At 35.9% G+C, this 17,919-nt stretch overlaps 1 protein-coding gene across 1 annotated transcript in view; it reads left to right on the forward strand.

The window, feature by feature from the left end:
• The first annotated feature begins 268 nt into the window (after positions 1-268).
• The window catches only part of RNF111 (ring finger protein 111), a 93,811-nt gene continuing 76,160 nt past the window's right edge, over positions 269-17,919 (forward strand). Inside the window, exon 1 of the mRNA XM_044665309.1 lies at positions 269-290. The gene's annotated coding sequence lies outside the window, so the exon portion shown is untranslated. The remainder of the gene's footprint in view (positions 291-17,919) is intronic.

Genomic DNA, 17,919 nt, shown 5'->3' on the forward strand with positions numbered 1-17,919 from the left:
GCACGGACTGCGCAGTCCTAGACAGAAACGATCGCAGGCGGCGGTGGGACAGAGCTCGGGGCTCCTCACCGGACCAGGCTGGGCTTGCTGGGTTGGCCCTGTACAGCGCCGCTTCCCGGCTTGTCTGGGGGAAGTGCCAGTGACAGACGCTGCTCGGGGCCATCGGGGCCTGTGGGGCCAAGGAGAGCAGCCCGGATTCCTAGCTGCCAACGCCCCCTTTCCATCCTCTATCGTCCCTAATGGACTGGTGATTCCCTGGACCCGGGGAAAGGGGGTGGCCGGTGCCTAAGGTGAGGGGGGACGGGGGGCGGAGGGGGCGAAAGAGAGAGAGAGGGAGGGACCGCAGGATGCGCGTGCGCGCGGCGGGGGAGGGGCCGGCTGGGAGGGGAGAAAGAGGAAGGGTTGCGGCCCGGGATGGCTGGGGTCGTCGGCGACTGGCGGGTTATATTGGGTCTGGGAAGGAGCTGGGTTCTGGTTCTTTGAGCAAGATTGCATTGGAGTTTGTGGAAAACTAGAGCAGTCTATAGACACACCCACACCCCAGAGTAAGGAGTAATGGGGGAGGGGAATTAGCTTACATTTTCGGGTCTCCCCTAAGACTTCGATGGGGTCGGAGGATTGAAGCATGGGAGTACAATTTGACAATGGACTAATGAAGGTAACCGGGTTGCGGGGGGTTGGGGGGGGAAGGAGGGAAGGGAGTTGGAAGATGTTAAAATAGCCTTCTGTCTGACTAGGGGGTTGCCTTTTTCTAAAATCCAAGGGGAATATATAAGTACACAATGTCAGAAAAATAGACGCATAAAATGTGTATTGTCGATTATGTTTATGTAGATAAATGTTAATATTTCTGTTATTGTCCGTAGAGATTTTTGCCAAAGTCAGTGGCAGTGCTGCTGCAGTGAGAATATCTACCCTCAACTGCAGGATAAGAGGTTTGTGTCAGTCTTTCTAAAATAGGTTAGCCTAGCCTTTTACAGACTTTTCATATCAGAACTATAGCTCCCCCACCTCAAGACAACAACGACAACCCAGGCAATATAGGCCATTTAACTTGTTAGGGTTTAAATATAGCTTTATGCGAATAAATTGTATTGTTCAAAGATTTCATGTGAATTTATGTATGTGGGTAATGTGAGTGAACATTTGAGGTAAGTTTTCTTAAATGCAATATGCTCCATTTTATGAGTTGTTATAATGTAGAAAGCTTATGAATCTGTCATTTTGCATTTTACGTGGCATTTTATGCTTAATTTCCCTTTTTGAGGGCACCTATTGAGCCTATCTGAGTCTTGAAAAGCCTTATGTAAGCTAGGCTTCCTTTCTGGTTTTTTAAATTTATTGTTTACAGATTTACTTGTAACATTGCATTGAATCGCTTTCTTGCTAGTTTTATTTTGCCTTACTAGGTCAAAAAAAAAAAGTGTTTTGTAGAGCAGCAACAAAGGAAATCCCAAAGTTATTAAGTTACTTGTAAATAAGTTTATTCATCTAATAGTAACTAAATGATTTTGAATTCCAGAATTTGAAAAATTATATAGTCCTAATAGTAAAATGAAAACTGAGACTTATAAAAATTTGGGGAGAATAATTTGAATCCGCTAAGTGGTACCAATGAATAGAGTAATTTTTTCCAGTTTTCTTGGAGAAGATAATTTAGAATTTAGAAAAAATTTCAGATTCCTTAACGAAATTAAAGAAGAAACAATTGGCATGTTTTTGAATGGGAATGCAGAATTTAAAAAGTTTTAATTAATAATAATTAAATTTTATTTTAGTACTCTACCATCATATTTTGGTGAGATTGTTTATATAAATGTTAATAACAAGTGCTTCCATTTTATACATCTAGTCTGGGCAGTGAAACAACCTTGAGAGGTAGTTTAATAAAGATATTATTAGTTTCATTTTACAGATAAAGGAACTGATTTTAAGAAACTTGAACAATGTCACAAGGCTAGTAAGTTTCCAGGTCTTGGAAATCTAAATCCATTTCTCTTTGGGATTTAGAGCTGGAAGGGATCTTAGAGGTCATTGAGTATCCTCATTTTATAGAAGAAACTGGGGCTAAGAAAGGTTAAATGATTTGTTCAGGGTTTCAAAGCTATTTTGTGAGTGTCTAAGGCAAGATTCCCACTCGGGTTTTCCTGACTTTAAGTTGGTTGCTAACTTTGGTACCACCTAGTTGATTCCAATTATTCCGTAAAATTTTTTGATAAATCTCAAAAAAAAGTATTCATTTTTAAACTGATTAATGACTAAGCAAAGGATACATGAACAGGAAGTGTCAGAAAGCAGAACCAGGAGTACTAATGACTAGGGAAGACAGTGTGCAGGAGGAATAGGTTGTGTTAGCAGGACAGGGAAGATGAGGACCTAAAAAGACCATTTGATATAGAAGTTAAGGATAATTGGAAGAAACAGCTTTACTAGAGTGGTGAGTTCGAAAGCCTGATAAAAATAGGATCAAGAAGTGAGGTGTGAGAAAGTCAAGGCAGCTACTATAGACAGTTCTCTAAGTGAGTTTGGTAGTGAAAGTGAAGATAAATGTAAAGCCATATCTTGTTGAAATGACAGGACTAAGGAAAGGATTTTTTTCAGCATATGAGGAGTCCTAAGCATGTAGACATTCTCCTCTGTAGATGGTTTAGATTTAAGGAAATCAAAGATGAAAAAGGAGGAATGATTGGTGTGGCCAATTCCTCAGGAGTACAGTGAAGTATGAGATGAGGGGCACAGATAGAGTAATATTGGAAAATAGAAGGGTCACCTTGTCCTTAGATTAGACTAAGAACAGTGACTACAGTAAGAACAGTTGAATGTGTTATTGGACTTTGGAAGTGTGGGTTAAGGAAGATGAGGGTTCCCATGACACTTCAATTTTATCTGTGGAGTGGTAAGCAAGGTAAGCAATCTATGAGACAGGTAGTTGGAGACTGGAGGTGGAGGTTTGGAACAACTTCTATGGGATATAAGATAGACATCTGGGAAGAATAAAAGTATTGCTATGAAGCAGTGAGGGACCAGTCAAAATTATATAACTTGAATTTAAAGTGCATTTATTTACTATGACTATATGACTTCAGTGTTTTGGAGTGATGGTTAGAAAAGAGATTGATATAAAGGTTGACACACCCTTAGTAATGGACAAGAGATTCAGGGGTAGAGGACAATGCATAGGTGAACTGGTCAACTCTAGTATCAAATGTATGAATGGAAGAAAGTGAGGGTAGAATCTGGATGTTGGACAGGAAGGGTTGGAGAATACAATGAAGAAGAAGTGTGAGGGAGAGGAAAAGATTGAGGGACAGAAGGTTGGATAGTAAGTTATGAGTGAGTGAAATTCAGAGTTCAAAATCATGGAACTGGCATAATTTCATGAGATGGTGAAGTTTAGGGTGATGACCTAGGAAGGTTGTTGAGGTAGAGAAAAAGGTCCTGGGAGTTGAAGAGATTGATGAGTTGAAAGATTAGCAAGTTCAATGGGATAATAAATGAAGTTTGAAGTCCCAAGTAGGATAGAGGATGAGATCAAGGAGACCAAGCCAAGGTACTGCATGAAGGAGGCATTCTAATAGGCAGACTAAAAGCATCTCAGTCTTATGTTGGAAGCTTTTTAGGAAAAATTCTTTTACTAAATTAAAGAACTGAGAATTAGACAAAACAGCTTTTGTAGTCTTACTCACATACTAGCCAGTGATTAAGTGAGTCAAAACTGAGACTGGACTAAGGGAGGAGTCATTTGGTCTTCTAGTCAAGAGTACTGTATTGGGATTTGGGTGATATGAAAGATTAGACTTGAATATAAAGAAAATATAAATGCTCATTAATTTTCATACTAGCAAGGAATACTTTGAGAATAAAATTTAAAACTTAAGGTGAAGTTTTTCTAATTCTGTGTATTTTGCTTACCCATCGCAGAACTAGAGAAATTGACCACATAAATAAAATAATTTAAATGCAGTAATAAAAAGGAAATATATTATAACTTTATTGGAAGGCATGGATAAGAATCAATACAAGAGATAAACCTTGTGCAAGGATGAGTTGTAATGTACATCCATTTAGGGAATAGATAGATGAGGTCACAAATGCATTTGAGAATAACAAAGTGTGAGATGAACAATTTACTAATCTATGGTTTCATTTTTGTGGTTTATCTTTCTTCCAGTGCTGAAATTTTTATCATCTGGTAACCTATCTTCTGTGATTATTTTAACCAGCTTAGCTAGGCTTCTTTTCAATTTCCAGAGTTTGCTGAGATAACATTGGAAGAATTTCTAGGTAGAGCTCCATAGCTAATCCAATGGAGTCTCTTCTACACTATTTTGAGATAACAGTAATAGACGTATTAAAAAAAGAAGACATTTTCGGTTGTTAGTGATTTGGTAAATCATGCATACACATTTTTTTCAAATTCAGAAGCATGAAACAAGTATTCAAAGACTATGAAAGTTGAATTTAAGGTTATTCCTCTGTCACAGAGGAGCTTCCTTCATTGTGCCTTATTAAAAGCATAATTGTGTTCTTTGATTCTTTCCTCCTCCTCATTGGTCAGTGATTCTTAATAGAAAAACATGTCTCACTGTTTGTAATTATGAGGATTAATATATAAAATTATTCCACACTCAAATTCTGTGTAGGTTTATTCAGATATAGAGTCCTTGCCTGGGGGACAGTATTATTTGGGTTCTAGCTAATTGGCTCTGTTCCAATTAGCTGAATGACCATAAGCAAATTGTTTGATCTTTTAAGACTTCAGTTAATTCATCTGTAAGATAAAGCTTTAAGACTTCATGTTGTCTATCCATGTAGCTTTTAAATTCTCTTTAATTTTAGGCCCTAAGATAAATGACTTGTAAATTTCTTTGCTACAAAATCTTATGGCTTTTTCTCATCTCTCATGTTACTTGACTTCTCTGCAGCATTTGATACTTTATGAACCCCTGATTGTTCTTGGATCTCCTTTTAACTTCTTTTTTCCTTCCTCTCTTTTTAGCTGTCTGACCAGTTTTCCTAATTTTCCTTTTCTGGCTCATCATCTCCTGCCCATTAAGTATGAGAGACTCAAGAATCTCTCCTGGGCCCCTTTCTTTTTTTTCAATATCTTTGCTCTTAGCTCTCATGGGTTCATTTATTATCTCTCTGCAGAAAACTTCCAAATATATGTGTCTGGTTCTAATCTCTCTAAAAAACTCCAGATTCAAATTATGAAGTGGCTTCTGGACATCTTTACCTGAATCTGGAACAGTTTTTTAAAATCAGTATGTCCAAAATGAAAATTCACACTCATGTACATATGCACAACATACACTGGAGGTATGATACCACCATTATTTTAATCAATCAGATTAAAAACTTTAGTCATCATTAACTCTTTGCTTTTCCTTGTCAGTTTCCACATCTTGTGATTTTGCTTGTTCACAGTGTCCGCTTCTCTTCATATTGTCCCCTTCTCAGATCTTCATCACCTCTGGCTTAAACCTCTTGCTTTACTTGGTCTTCCTGCTTTGTTTTTTTACTCTCCTATCCTTCACACAGATTTCAAATGAATATTTTAAAAAGAGGTTTGAAAATATGTCTGTCCTCTGCTCAAAACATATCAATGTCTTTTGCTTACACAATAAACAAATTCTCTAATTCAAAACTTGAAATTCTCCACAGTCTGACTCACACCTACTTTTCCAACTCTATTTCATATCACTCTCTTCATATACTGTATTCTAGCCAAGTCAGCTTACTCACTGTTCTAAATTGACATTCCGTTTCCCATTGTTGTGCCTTTGTACAGGATGATATTATTCCACATGCATTAGATTAGAAGCTTCTCGCGGGCAGGAACCATTTTTTTATTTAAACCCTTACCTTCTGTCTTAGAGTCAATACCGTGTATTGGCTCCAAGGCAGAAGAGTGGTAAGGGCTGGCTATGGAGGTTGTGACTTGCCTAGGGTCACACAGCTAGGAAGTGTCTGAGGTCAGATTTGAACTTAGGACCTCTCATCTCTAGGTCTGGCTCTCAATCCACTGAGCCCACCTAGCTGCTCCAGGCACCATTTTTAAAAAAACTTTGGTCTTTAGTTTAAATCCATGCTTGCTGATTGGTTGGTGATCTACTCTGCTCTTAGAATCTCTTATTTTTCATGGCTCAGTTCAAATGTTATTTCCAAGGGGAACTTGTCTGCTCTTTTGCATTTGTTAGGGCTCTATCACACTTGAAATTAAGGTGTATTTGATTATTTGGGCCCTTGTATCTTCTCATTTAGAATGTAAGCTCCAAGGGGCAGCTGGGTAGCTCAGTGGATTGAGAGTCAGGCCTAGAGACGGGAGGTCCTAGGTTCAAATCCGGCCTCAGACAGTTCCCAGTTGTGTGACCCTGGGCAAGTCACTTGACCCCCATTGCCCACCCTTACCAATCTTCCACCAAGGAGTCAATACACAGAAGTTAAGGGTTAAAAAAAAAAAAAAAGCTAGAATGTAAGCTCCTTGAGGCCTGAGAGTAGTTATTTTTAAATTTTTTCTATATTCGTTGTCGTAGTACCAAAATTAAGTGCATTGTAAAAAGCCTTTTTCAGTTGAAATAGTAGATTTTTGTTAGTATTTATGGTGCTCATACCTTCTAGGAAGAGAAAATATACTAAAAATAAAACAGTTCATTATGCAGTAAGGAGAAAGATATCTCTGATGTGGTGAAGGCATCTTAGTTGAATGAAGTAAATTATTCTGACACTACAGACACCATTTATAATTTTTCAAATGGTAGTCAAAATGAAACTTTATTACTCCTCATTATATTCTTTTATATTATGCTAAATTATTCTTTTTGTTTTTTGCATCTTTCAGATATTTTGTCCCTTAGTACCAGTCATGTTCACTTGCATATATTTAAACCTTCTGTATTTTGTTCAGTGCCTTGAATTCTGTTGTACACTGAAAATTTATTTTAGTATGATACATAAACATTGTTATGAAATTAATATCCCAATAAGTATTTCTTGAAAAATATTTTATTTCATTCCCCCCCCTTAATTATATGTAATAAGTTTCCAATATTTTAATTTAAAAAAAATTTTTTTTTTAACTCTTACCTTCCATCTTGGAGTCAATACTTTGTATTGGCTCCAAGGCAGAAGAGTGGTAAGGGCTAGGCAATGGGGGTCAAGTGCCTTGCTCAGGGTCACACAGACACTGAGAAGTGTCTGAGGCCAGATTTGAACCTAGGACCTCCCATCTCTAGGCCTGGCTCTCAATCCACTGAGCTACTCAGCTGCCCCTCCAATATTTTAAAAAGAATTTTGAGTCTCAAATTCCCTTTATGAAATGGTAAGCAGTCTCAGATAGATTTTACATGTGCCATCATGTAAACCATTTTTCCATATTAATTCTTTTGTGGAAGGAAACTCAAAAAAATTAAGAAAAAAAGTGAAAAAAATTGCTTTGGTCTGTATTCAGACTCCATCAGTTCCTTCTCTGGCTGCAGGTAGCATTTTTTTGTTCTGAGTTTTTTGGGATTGTTTTGGATCATTGTATTGCTGAGAATAGCTAAGTGGTTCAGTGTATAGTATTCCAGTCAGGATATATGATGTTCTCCTGGTTCTGCTCAATTTTATTCTGCTTTACTTCACCTAAGTCTTTTCAGGATTTTTCTGAGCTCTACTGTTTCTTATAGCATAATAGTATTCCATTACAATCACATACTATAATTTCCTTGACCATTTCTCAATTGATGGGTATCCCCTCACTTTCCAATTCTTTGCTGCCACAAAAAAGTACTGCTTTAAATATTTTTGTACATGTAGGCCCTTTCTCTCTCTCTCTCTCTCTCTCTCTCTCTCTCTCTCTCTCTCTCTCTCTCTCTCTTTATCATTTTGGGATACAAACCTAGTAATGGTATTACTGGGTCAAAGGGTATTTACTGTTTTATAGCCCTTTGGGCATAGGTCCAAATTCCCCTCCAAACCCTCCTATGATCAGCTCCCTCAGCCAGTGCATTAGCATCTCAATTTTCCTAAATCTTCTCCCAAGTTTTGTCATTTTCCTTTTCTGTCATAATAGCCAAGATGATAGGTGTGGGACTCAGAGTTGTTTTAATTTGCATTTCTCTAATTAATAAGTGATTTAGAGTATTTTTATATGACTATAAAAAGCTTTAATTACTCTGTCTGAAAACTGCTTGTTCATTTCCTTTGACTTTTTGTCATTGGAAAATGACTTGTATTCTTATATATTCAACTCATTTCTCTATGTATTAAAGAAATGAGATCTTTGTTAAAGACTCGTAAAAAATTTTTGCACCATTATGATTTTTATGTATTACTTTCCTTCCTATTTACCCCTCTTTAGTTTCTGACTACCATCATCCCCAATTTGCCCTTTTCTATCAACCCCATTCCCTTTTCTTATCCCCTTCCTCTCCTATTTTCCTATAGGATATGAGATCTCTATACCAAATTGATTACATATGTTTTTTCCTCATTTAGCCAATTCTGATGAGAGTAAGGTTCACATGCTGCCATCACCACCTACTCCATCTTCCCCTACACAGTACAAGCTTTTGTGCTTTTTTTATTTGTGATAATTTACCCCATTCTATTTTCCTCTTCCCAATGCTTTCCTCTTTCTCATGTCTTAATTTTTATTTTTAAATTCCTTCCCATCATATTCTGTCTATATACATATAACTGCCCTAAAAATGATATAATTCTTAGGAGTTAAAAGAATCATTTTCTCATGTCAGTATGTAAACAGTTTATCCTTATTGAATGTCTTTTGATTTCTCTTTCTTGTTTACTTTTTAATGCTTCTCTTGAGTATTGCATTTGAGAGTCAAATTTTCCACTCTGGTCATTTTATTAGGTATGGTTGAAAGTTCTCTTTTCATTGAATACCCATTTTCCCCCTGAAGGATTATACTCAGTTTTGCTGAGTAAATGGTTCTTGCTTGAAGTCTTAGCTCCTTTGCCCTCTGGAATATCATATTTCAGGCCTTTTAATGTAGATCCTTTGATGTAGAAACTGCTATATCTTGTTTTATTCTGACTGGCTTCATGATATTTGAATTGTTTCTTTTTGGCTGTTTGATAATTTCTTCTTGACTTGGGAGTTCTGGCATTTTGCTAGAATATTCCTGGGAATTATCCTTTTGGTATCTCAGGTGATGGGTGGATTCTTATAATTTCTGTTTTGCCTATGTATTCTAGAACATCAGGGCAGTTTTCCTTGGTAATTTCTTGAAAGATGATGTCTAAGATCTTTTTTTGATCATGGGTTTCAGGTAGTCAGTAATCTTAGATTATCTCCCAGGGATTTTTTTCCAGGTTAGTTGTTTTTTTCTTTCTTTAAAAAAAAATTTTTTTTTTAACCCTTACCTTCCCTCTTGGAGTCAATACTGTATATTGGCTCCAAGGCAGAAGAGTGGTAAGGGCTAGGCAATGGGGGTCAAGTGACTTGCCCAGGGTCACAAAGACACTGGGAAGTGTCTGAGGCCAGATTTGAACCTAGGACCTCCTATCTCTAGGCCTGGCTCTCAATCCACTGAGCTACCCAGCTGCTCCCTAGTTGTTTTTTTTGTTTGTTTGTTTGTTTGTTTAAACCCTTGTACTTCTGTGTATTGTCTCATAGGTGGAAGATTGGTAAGGGTGGGCAATGGGGGTCAAGTGACTTGCCCAGGGTCACACAGCTGGGAAGTGGCTGAGGCCGGGTTTGAACCTAGGACCTCCTGTCTCTAGGCCTGACTCTCACTCCACTGAGCTACCCAGCTGCTCCCCCAGTTGTTTTTTTCTAATGAGATATTTCACATTTTCTTCTATTTTTCTCATTTTTTTGACTTTGGTTGTTTCTTGAGGACTCTCATTAGCTTCCACCTGCCCAATTCTCATTTTTAGGTTATGGTTTTCTTGTGAGCTTTTTTGCCTCCTTTTGCATTTGGCCGATTCTACTTTGTAAAGAGCTTTTTTCCGCAGTGAATTTCTGTGCCTCTTTTTCCATATGGCCAATTCTACCTTTTTAAAGAAGTTTTTCTCTTCAGTGCATTTTTGTATATCTTTTTTTTTTGGCCAATTCTGCTTTTTATGATGGTCATTGGATTTTTGTGCCTCTTTTCACCTATTGTCCTATTCTGTTTTTTAAGATATTGATTTCTTCAGTATTTTTTTGTGCCTCCTTTACCAAGCTATGATTTCTGTATCATTCTCATTTCTTTTCTCAATTTTTCTTCTACTTCTCTATTTGATTTTTGGAATTCTTTTTGAGCTCCTCCATTACTTTAGGCTTTAGAACAATTCATATTTGTCTTGGAGATTTTGGATGCAGGAGGATTGACTTTTGTTGTCATTTTTAGAATTTGTGTTTTGGCTTTCACTGTCACCAAAATAACTTTCTATGTTGAGTTTCTTTTTTTGTTCTCTCATTTCCCAACTTTTTTCTTTTCTTTTCTCTCAATTAATTAATTGATTGAAAACAAGCAAACAAAAAACTGTTTAGGTTGGACTTTGTAACTGTGGTGAAAAGAACACTGTTCCAAGGTTCAGGTTCTTTGTGCAGTTGCCTCAGAGCTAACTCTGGGTATTTATCTATTTCAGTTCTAAGGTGGTATGATATAAGGAGAGGTGTATTTAATAGTATTCTGGCCTGTGCTCTTGTCTCTGAGCAACTCCAAGCACTCTTTTCTGCCTTAGAACTGTGATCAGAATCCCCTGTTCCCCTTTGGCCACAAGCACTGGTGTATACTGGTGCTTCTCCTCACCCTGAGACCATACTCTCACAATTTCTACCTGATTCTTCATGTGGGCAACGTAACAAGCCTCTTGTACCCAGAGCTAGCAAAGGGACCCCTGTAATCTTCTGAGTGGTTGTCTAACGCCCCTCTGCCCCCCAGTCGTTACCATCTCTGGCTGAGAGCTCAGGAAACCTTTGCTGCTGCTTCTGCTTCCCCCAAGGCCTTTCACTGCAAGGGGGCCTGCCTTGACATGCAGCTTTGTGCTCCACTTCCACGCAGATGCACTACATCTTTCATGCTGTCTTTCCAAGTTGTTTTTGGCTGGAAAATTATTTCAGGCCTTTTTGTGTGTTGTGCTGCTCCAGAATTTGCTATGAGGTGTTATTGTTTTTTGAGAGGGTAATTTGATTACTGTGTACCTTTTCTGTCATCTTGGCCCTATCCTTCTAAGATTATTTCTTGAATGAATGAAATTCCAAGATATTAAAATTGTAATGTTTGTGGTGCTTTATTTTTAAATTTTATTATGTATTTCTGAATGTGTTGATTAGATATATAAATTAAAATTTATTTTTATATGTTGGATTAAAATGATGCTGCTGCCATTTTACTACATGTGTAACTTTGGGCAATTTTCTGGGGCTTGTTTTCCTCATCTATATAATGAACAAACAAATTACCTCTAGGTAGAACTTCACAAGTTCTAAATTACGATATTATAGCTAAATCCATTTTTATTTAGATTATGTATTCACATGCTAGTGGCAGTACCATGAGAATTTTAAAGAATTCTGTTAATATCCAGTGTGTTCACTTAATTAGTGAACCCCTTTATTGTCTTGATTTTTCCATATTGTGATATTGGTTTTTACAAAATAAAATGTTGCCTCGAGATTTTTTTTATATTAAAAATGATCCTTACTAGTGAATATTTTACATCAAGAAATATATTTTTATAGTTAAGAAATTGAAGAATAACAAGTTTGAACTATAAAATTGGAAAGAATTTTAGAGTTATAAGGAACCATCACATCCTTTCAGTTAGCTTAGTACCCAGTGCAGAAATCTTTTCACAATTATAGCTCTCACTTCTCTTTCTAGACTTGTTTCATATTCTTTCTCTTTATTCACTTTCTAGTCCAGTAAAACTGGCCTGTTTAGTGTTCCTAATACACTACATTACATTTTTTTTGCTTCTTTGCCATGGTTCCCATATTTAGAATGCATTCCTTCCTCACTTCTGCCTCTTGGGATTTTTCAGATACACCTCAATTGTCACCTTTTTTAACATCAATCTTCTCATTGTGCCACTTGTTGAGCATTCTGCCTCTTGAGATTACTATGTATAACTTCATATATATTTTGTGTTTCCTTATTTCTATTCCTTCAGTAGAATGTAAATTCCTTGAAGAAGGAAACTTTTGTATTTAGTAAAGTAAAATATAGTAGATACTTAAGAAATATTTGTTGAATTGAAACTATTCTGTAACTTTGTTGAGATATAGATACGGAATTGGAGTGGAGACAGAATCTGTGATATTATTTTTTAGGGATTATTGAAGTAAAGAAACTCCCTTTACTAATTTATATCAGCAACTTGGACTCTTGAGAGAATTGTCTAGAAAACTTGAAAGATTGAGTGATTTTTTTTTTTTTTTTTTTTTGCTTAAGCTCATACAGCCAATATGTATGAGAGGGGATCTGAAATGCAGGTCTTCTTTTGGCTCTCTAGCCACTACAACATGCTGCCTTACCCAGACCACTGTCATTTAAATTATTGTCTAATCCTTACATTTTTAACAGTCTTAAATATAAATTAATGTTTACAAAGATTGATTCATTTTTCCTGCATCAGTAGAGGAAATTTCCACATGGGGAGCTGAAATAGCAAGTCCAGATTGAAAAGGCCCAATCCAACCCTGAAACAAAATAAAACTTGCTTTATCTAACTTCACCAGCTCTTTACCACATAGACTATTTTTATTGTAAGATATAGTGGGTGACAGAAACTAACCAATGATACTAAAACTTGGATAGATATATGATTTGTTTTTGCATCTTGATTATCTTGTATAATTTTTATTTGTATACGTGTCTTCTCCCACTTTCCTCCCTACTACCAAATATTAAGCTGTTGTTTTAAATCTTTAGGATTCCAGAGTCTTGCACATAGTAGGCACTTAATTCTGTCTTAATTTCTTTTCCTCTGCATCTTTTTCAAAAGAATAAATGCTTATCCATCTATTTCTGCCTTTGGTTCTTTCATGTCCCATTTACAAAAATTTACCTCTTTGATCATCTTTCCTTAATTTTCAGTCTTTCCTTATTCACTAAGTCTTTCCCTGTTGCCTATAAACAGTCCTACTTTTCCCTTATCCTTAAAAATAAAAACTTACACTTAGTCTTTCTATCCAAGTGTTGATTCATGTCTTTTCAGTCCCTTTCACAACCAGTCTAGAGAAAAGCAAAAAGCTGTTTAGATTCCTTAATTCTTTTTGATCAATTGAATTAAAAAACTGTTTTCTCCAAGGCCACCTTGTTTTGCTAAATCCTAAGAGATCTTTTTTTTAGTTCTTCCTCAGCCCTCTTTCTTGCCCTTTTTATCATTCACCAACAGTCACCCCTCCAAGTTGAGTCATCATTACCTTTACTATCCTCTTGGCCATATTTATGCCTTATTCTCATATTGGCCTCCAAATGGGCCTGAGTTCCTGATTGTTGAGAATTTTTCATATCTATTCCAATTGAGTCCTACTGTGCTGTCTTCCCACCGTCTTCATGCCATGTCTGTGCTATCCTTCTATATTTCCACTCTCTTACAGCTTCTAGAGATGAGAAAAGTAGTCAAATCAAATTGTCATTCCTGGAAAGAACTTGTCATTCATTTGCTCTGTGATTCCACTTATCATCCCTGGACAAAAACAGTTCTCCATAATACTGTGGTTTTTCCGCCATTAGAATGTAAGACCATTTAGGACAGGGATTAGCTTGCTTTCACATTAGCATAGTACTTAGTACTTACTAAATACTTAATCAATGTCTTTTCATTCATTCTTTCTTCCTTTCTTGTAAAGATAACAGTAAAACCTAGTAACACAATGAAACTATATCTGATAGCATAGCCACCCATCTCTCCAATGAAATGAGTACATTTTTCTGTTTCCTTCTTGGGCCTAGATTAGGTATTATAAAACCAATTCACTTAGTTTTATTTTAGTGATTTTTATATATATATAATTCTAGTTATTGTATACAGTTTTCTTTGTTCTATTTATTTCAGTATGTATCAGTTCATAAAAGTTTTCTCACATTTCTTTCAAATGTCCATATGTTAATACAAAAAAGTATTTTTGTGAATATTTTGGTGTTTGTTGAACCTTTCTTTGACCTTGGGGATATATGCCTAGCATTAATCTCAGAGGCTGAATAATGGAGTTATTTTCTTGCATAATTCCAAAATATTTTCTGAAACTGTTGGCTAATTTTGCAATGTGACTCAGAATGTTTTAACATGTTTAGTTCTCTGAATGGTTAGATCATTTTATAGCTTCATCAACAATATGTTAATATAATGGCTTCCCATAGCTCCTCCACTGTATTGCTTATTTCTGTCTTAAATGTAGTCCTAGGAAATTGTCAGATGTGATATGCAACCCCAGAGTTGTTTGTATTTGCTTTTATCTTAGTGTTTTGGAGTAGTCTTTCATTGGAGTGTATAGTTTGCATTTCTTAGGAAAACTGTTTATATCCTTTGATCACTTACCTATTAGAGAATGGTGCTTCATCCTAAATATTTGAATTAATTCCCTGTCCCCTATTTATTTTGGATATATGAGATTCTAGATTCCACCCCACCCCCATTTGAGTTTCCTTTAACATAGCCGCATTGATTTTAATAAAAGTTAAATTGTAGTCAAATTGAAAAATTTCTGCTTTATGGTTCTATTCTTTCCTTTGGTTGAGAATTTTTTTTTTACTCCCTAATAGAGAAATGGTCAGAGGATGCTTCAAATAACCTATAAGAGAAATATAAATCAAAACAACTCTGAGATTTTAACTTTTACCCAGAAAATTGATAAAACTCTTCTGGAAAGGTTTTTTTTGTGATCAAAATGTCCTGACCCCTTGATCCAGAGATTGAATTTTTAGGCTATGCCTCAAAGAGGTCATAGGCAAAAAGAAAGACTGTATAAACACCTGAATATTTCTAGCTGCACTTGTTGTGGTAAAAAACTAGAAGCAACATTCCCCAGGATTGGGGAATGAATAAAGAAATCATGGTGCATGAATGTAATGGAATATTACTATCCTGTAAGGAATGACAAACATGATAAATAAGAAGCATAAGACAGAACATTTATTTTAACCGAAAACTGAAGTAAGCAGATCCAGAAAAAATATACACAGTAACTATAACAGTGTAATAGAAAGAGCAATAGCCTTAAAACAATCTTAAAACTGTGTTGCAGAATTAGAAAAACCATGCTTGGAATGATTCAAAGAAGAGATATGGGAAGATATTTCTCCCATTCTTTTTCAAGGATTAGGTCCACTCGTATGGAATATAATATTTAACATAAGATTTTTTTTCCCATGTGTTGATAGATTTTACTGTTTTCCGCTGCCCCCCTTTCTTTGGAAGGGGGAGAATGGATTCCGGGATGTAAAACCAAAAATTACTATTAAACAACTTTTTAAAAAGAACGATTCCCTCCTTTGGTTATAGTTTTAGAAGGTACCACCTTCTATGCCTCCCCCCTTCCCCCTTTAGAGAAATCCTTACCTTCCGATTTAGAATCAGTATTGGTTCCAAGGAAGAAGAGTGGTAAGGGCTAGGCAAGGGGGAGGGTGTTAAGTGACTTGCATAGGGTCACATAGCTAGAAAATGTCCCACCTCCTTTTTTAATCATGTGGTCTTTTATATTTAGGTCATGTAATTTTTAGAATTTACTATGGTGTATAGTATAAGATAATGATCTGAATCTGTTTTCAGTTAAATTGCTTTCCAGTTTTCTCGCCAGTTCTTGTCAAATAGGGAGATCTTTTCTAGTGTAATTTGCATTTATTTAGATTGAGCAATTGAATTCCCTTGTTTCTGCTTATTGCTCATTTGGCCTCTTCCACTGAACTAATTTTCTATATTCAGTTAGTGCTAAAAATAATTATGATATATGTAAATTTATATTAGGCAGTTTTTTTGAATTTCAGTAGGAAATGAAATGAACTGTTTGGTAAAATTAACTGTTTAGTGAAATCTTTAGGGTTTTCTGGGTACATTTAGACAGCTGGATGATGCAATAGTTATGTTTTTTTATTTTTCTGTGCTTCTTCATTCAGTTTCTTTTATATAGGCTACTCTGAGGCTAAAGAGAATTTACCAACCTAAACTACTGAGTTGGAGTTTCCTCCTCTGAGAGTTTCCTCCTCTAGGAAATCATAGCTTTATTTCCAATCTCAAGTCCTTTTTACTTAATTAACATTTCATCTAAACTAGGATAAAATTGTTACTGGATTTTGCTTTCCTTTCATCCATTTCTTACATCTTCTTGTTCTGTCTTCCATTCATTCCTAGAGTATAATCCTCTGTTTTCTCCTTTTTTTCTTTTGAAATTCTTCCTGTCTTAGGCTTCACTTAAATGCCACTCCCTCTTTCCATCCCTTTCTTGAATTTTTCATGACTTTGGACTTTCATAGGAATTTTTAAATTTGTGGTCCTCTTTTGAGAGTACTTTATTCTTTTATCTTTCTCATTGTCCCATTCAGTGAGTTGTCAAGTCTTGTTTATGACTGCTCACATCTGCTCTCTCCTCTCCACTAAAGCTGCCATAGGCCTGATTGTAGATACTTATCACTTCTACAATTTTAAAAGCTTGTGTTTTTTTCTTCCTCCTCATTCTTTTATATAGTTGCCAGAATAATAATCTTTATAAGAAGATATGACTAGATCACTTTACTGCCCCAAAGCCTTTAGTAGTTCCCTGTTGTCTATAGGATATTTTTATTTTTTAAATGTATTTATTTTAAAACCCTTACCTTCTGCCTTAGAATCAATACTGTTTTTTGGTTCCAAGGCAGAACGTTAGGGCAAGCCAATGGGAGTTAAGTGACTTACTCAGGGTCACAAAGTTTAAGAAGAATCTGAGACCAGATTTGAACCAGGACCTCATCTCTAATCCTAGCTTTCAGTCCTGCTAGTCACCTAACTACTGCCACTGCCTCCCCTTCCCCCACAATCTATAAGATTTAAAAATAAAAGCAGTTTCTTGGCTGTCATTTAAAGGCTTCCATGGTTTGGCTTTAACCTACCTTCCCAGATCTTTTTTGTGCTATTCACCATTAGTAAGTCAATAGTTACTTTAAAGCATTTACTACATGCCAGGGATTGTTCTTACATTCTCATAGAGGAAGATAGCACATAAAAAGAAGCTAGGATTGTGGTGAGAATGGGATATGGGATGGGAATGAAATTACCTGGGGAAATAGTAGGGGGAGCCTAGAGAAAAATAGACATGATTGGCTTGTATGCCCTCCTTAAATGGAGTTTCTGGAGGAGCTGTCTAATCAGAGGGAGAGACTCAGGAATGGAGTGTACTTTCTTTGCGTGAATTCCAAGGTTGGAATGAGCATCTAGGATACAGGTTTCTGGGGGATAGAGGGAAAAAACTGTAGTGCAACCTGGAATAGAATAGAATGAAATCTTGTTAGACAAATTGGATTATTTCCTCTTCCCTAATCTAGTCTTGTCTTTTCCTCACTTTTTATTGTTGCAATCATTCAACTTACCTAAAATGTATTCTATCCATGCTTCCTTTGCTTATTAAAATAATTTTCTTATCAGTGCAACTACCATCTTCTCTATAAAGACTTAACATGATTTTCCCAACTAAAAGTGAAGCTATCCCTTTCCTTTTACTTTCCAATAATACTTTGTTGAGATCTCTTATTTACCTCCTCTTTTTTCTACCATATTAGTACTTCCTGTAATTTAATTTTTATCCTCTTTTGAAATTATGCACTTGATAGACATAAAAAATATGAACATTTTCCTATCCAGAAAACTATACACCCATATACAGAGGACAAATAAGGATTGCATATTAATTTCTTTTGTAATTTATAATCTAATATTTAGTGTAGGTGTCATTTATTTACTTACTTGGGAATTTTTAATTAATTAAGAATATTTTCCCATGATTACATGATT

Source organism: Gracilinanus agilis, chromosome 2 (assembly GCF_016433145.1).
Source record: "Gracilinanus agilis isolate LMUSP501 chromosome 2, AgileGrace, whole genome shotgun sequence".
NCBI lineage: Eukaryota > Metazoa > Chordata > Mammalia > Didelphimorphia > Didelphidae > Gracilinanus > Gracilinanus agilis.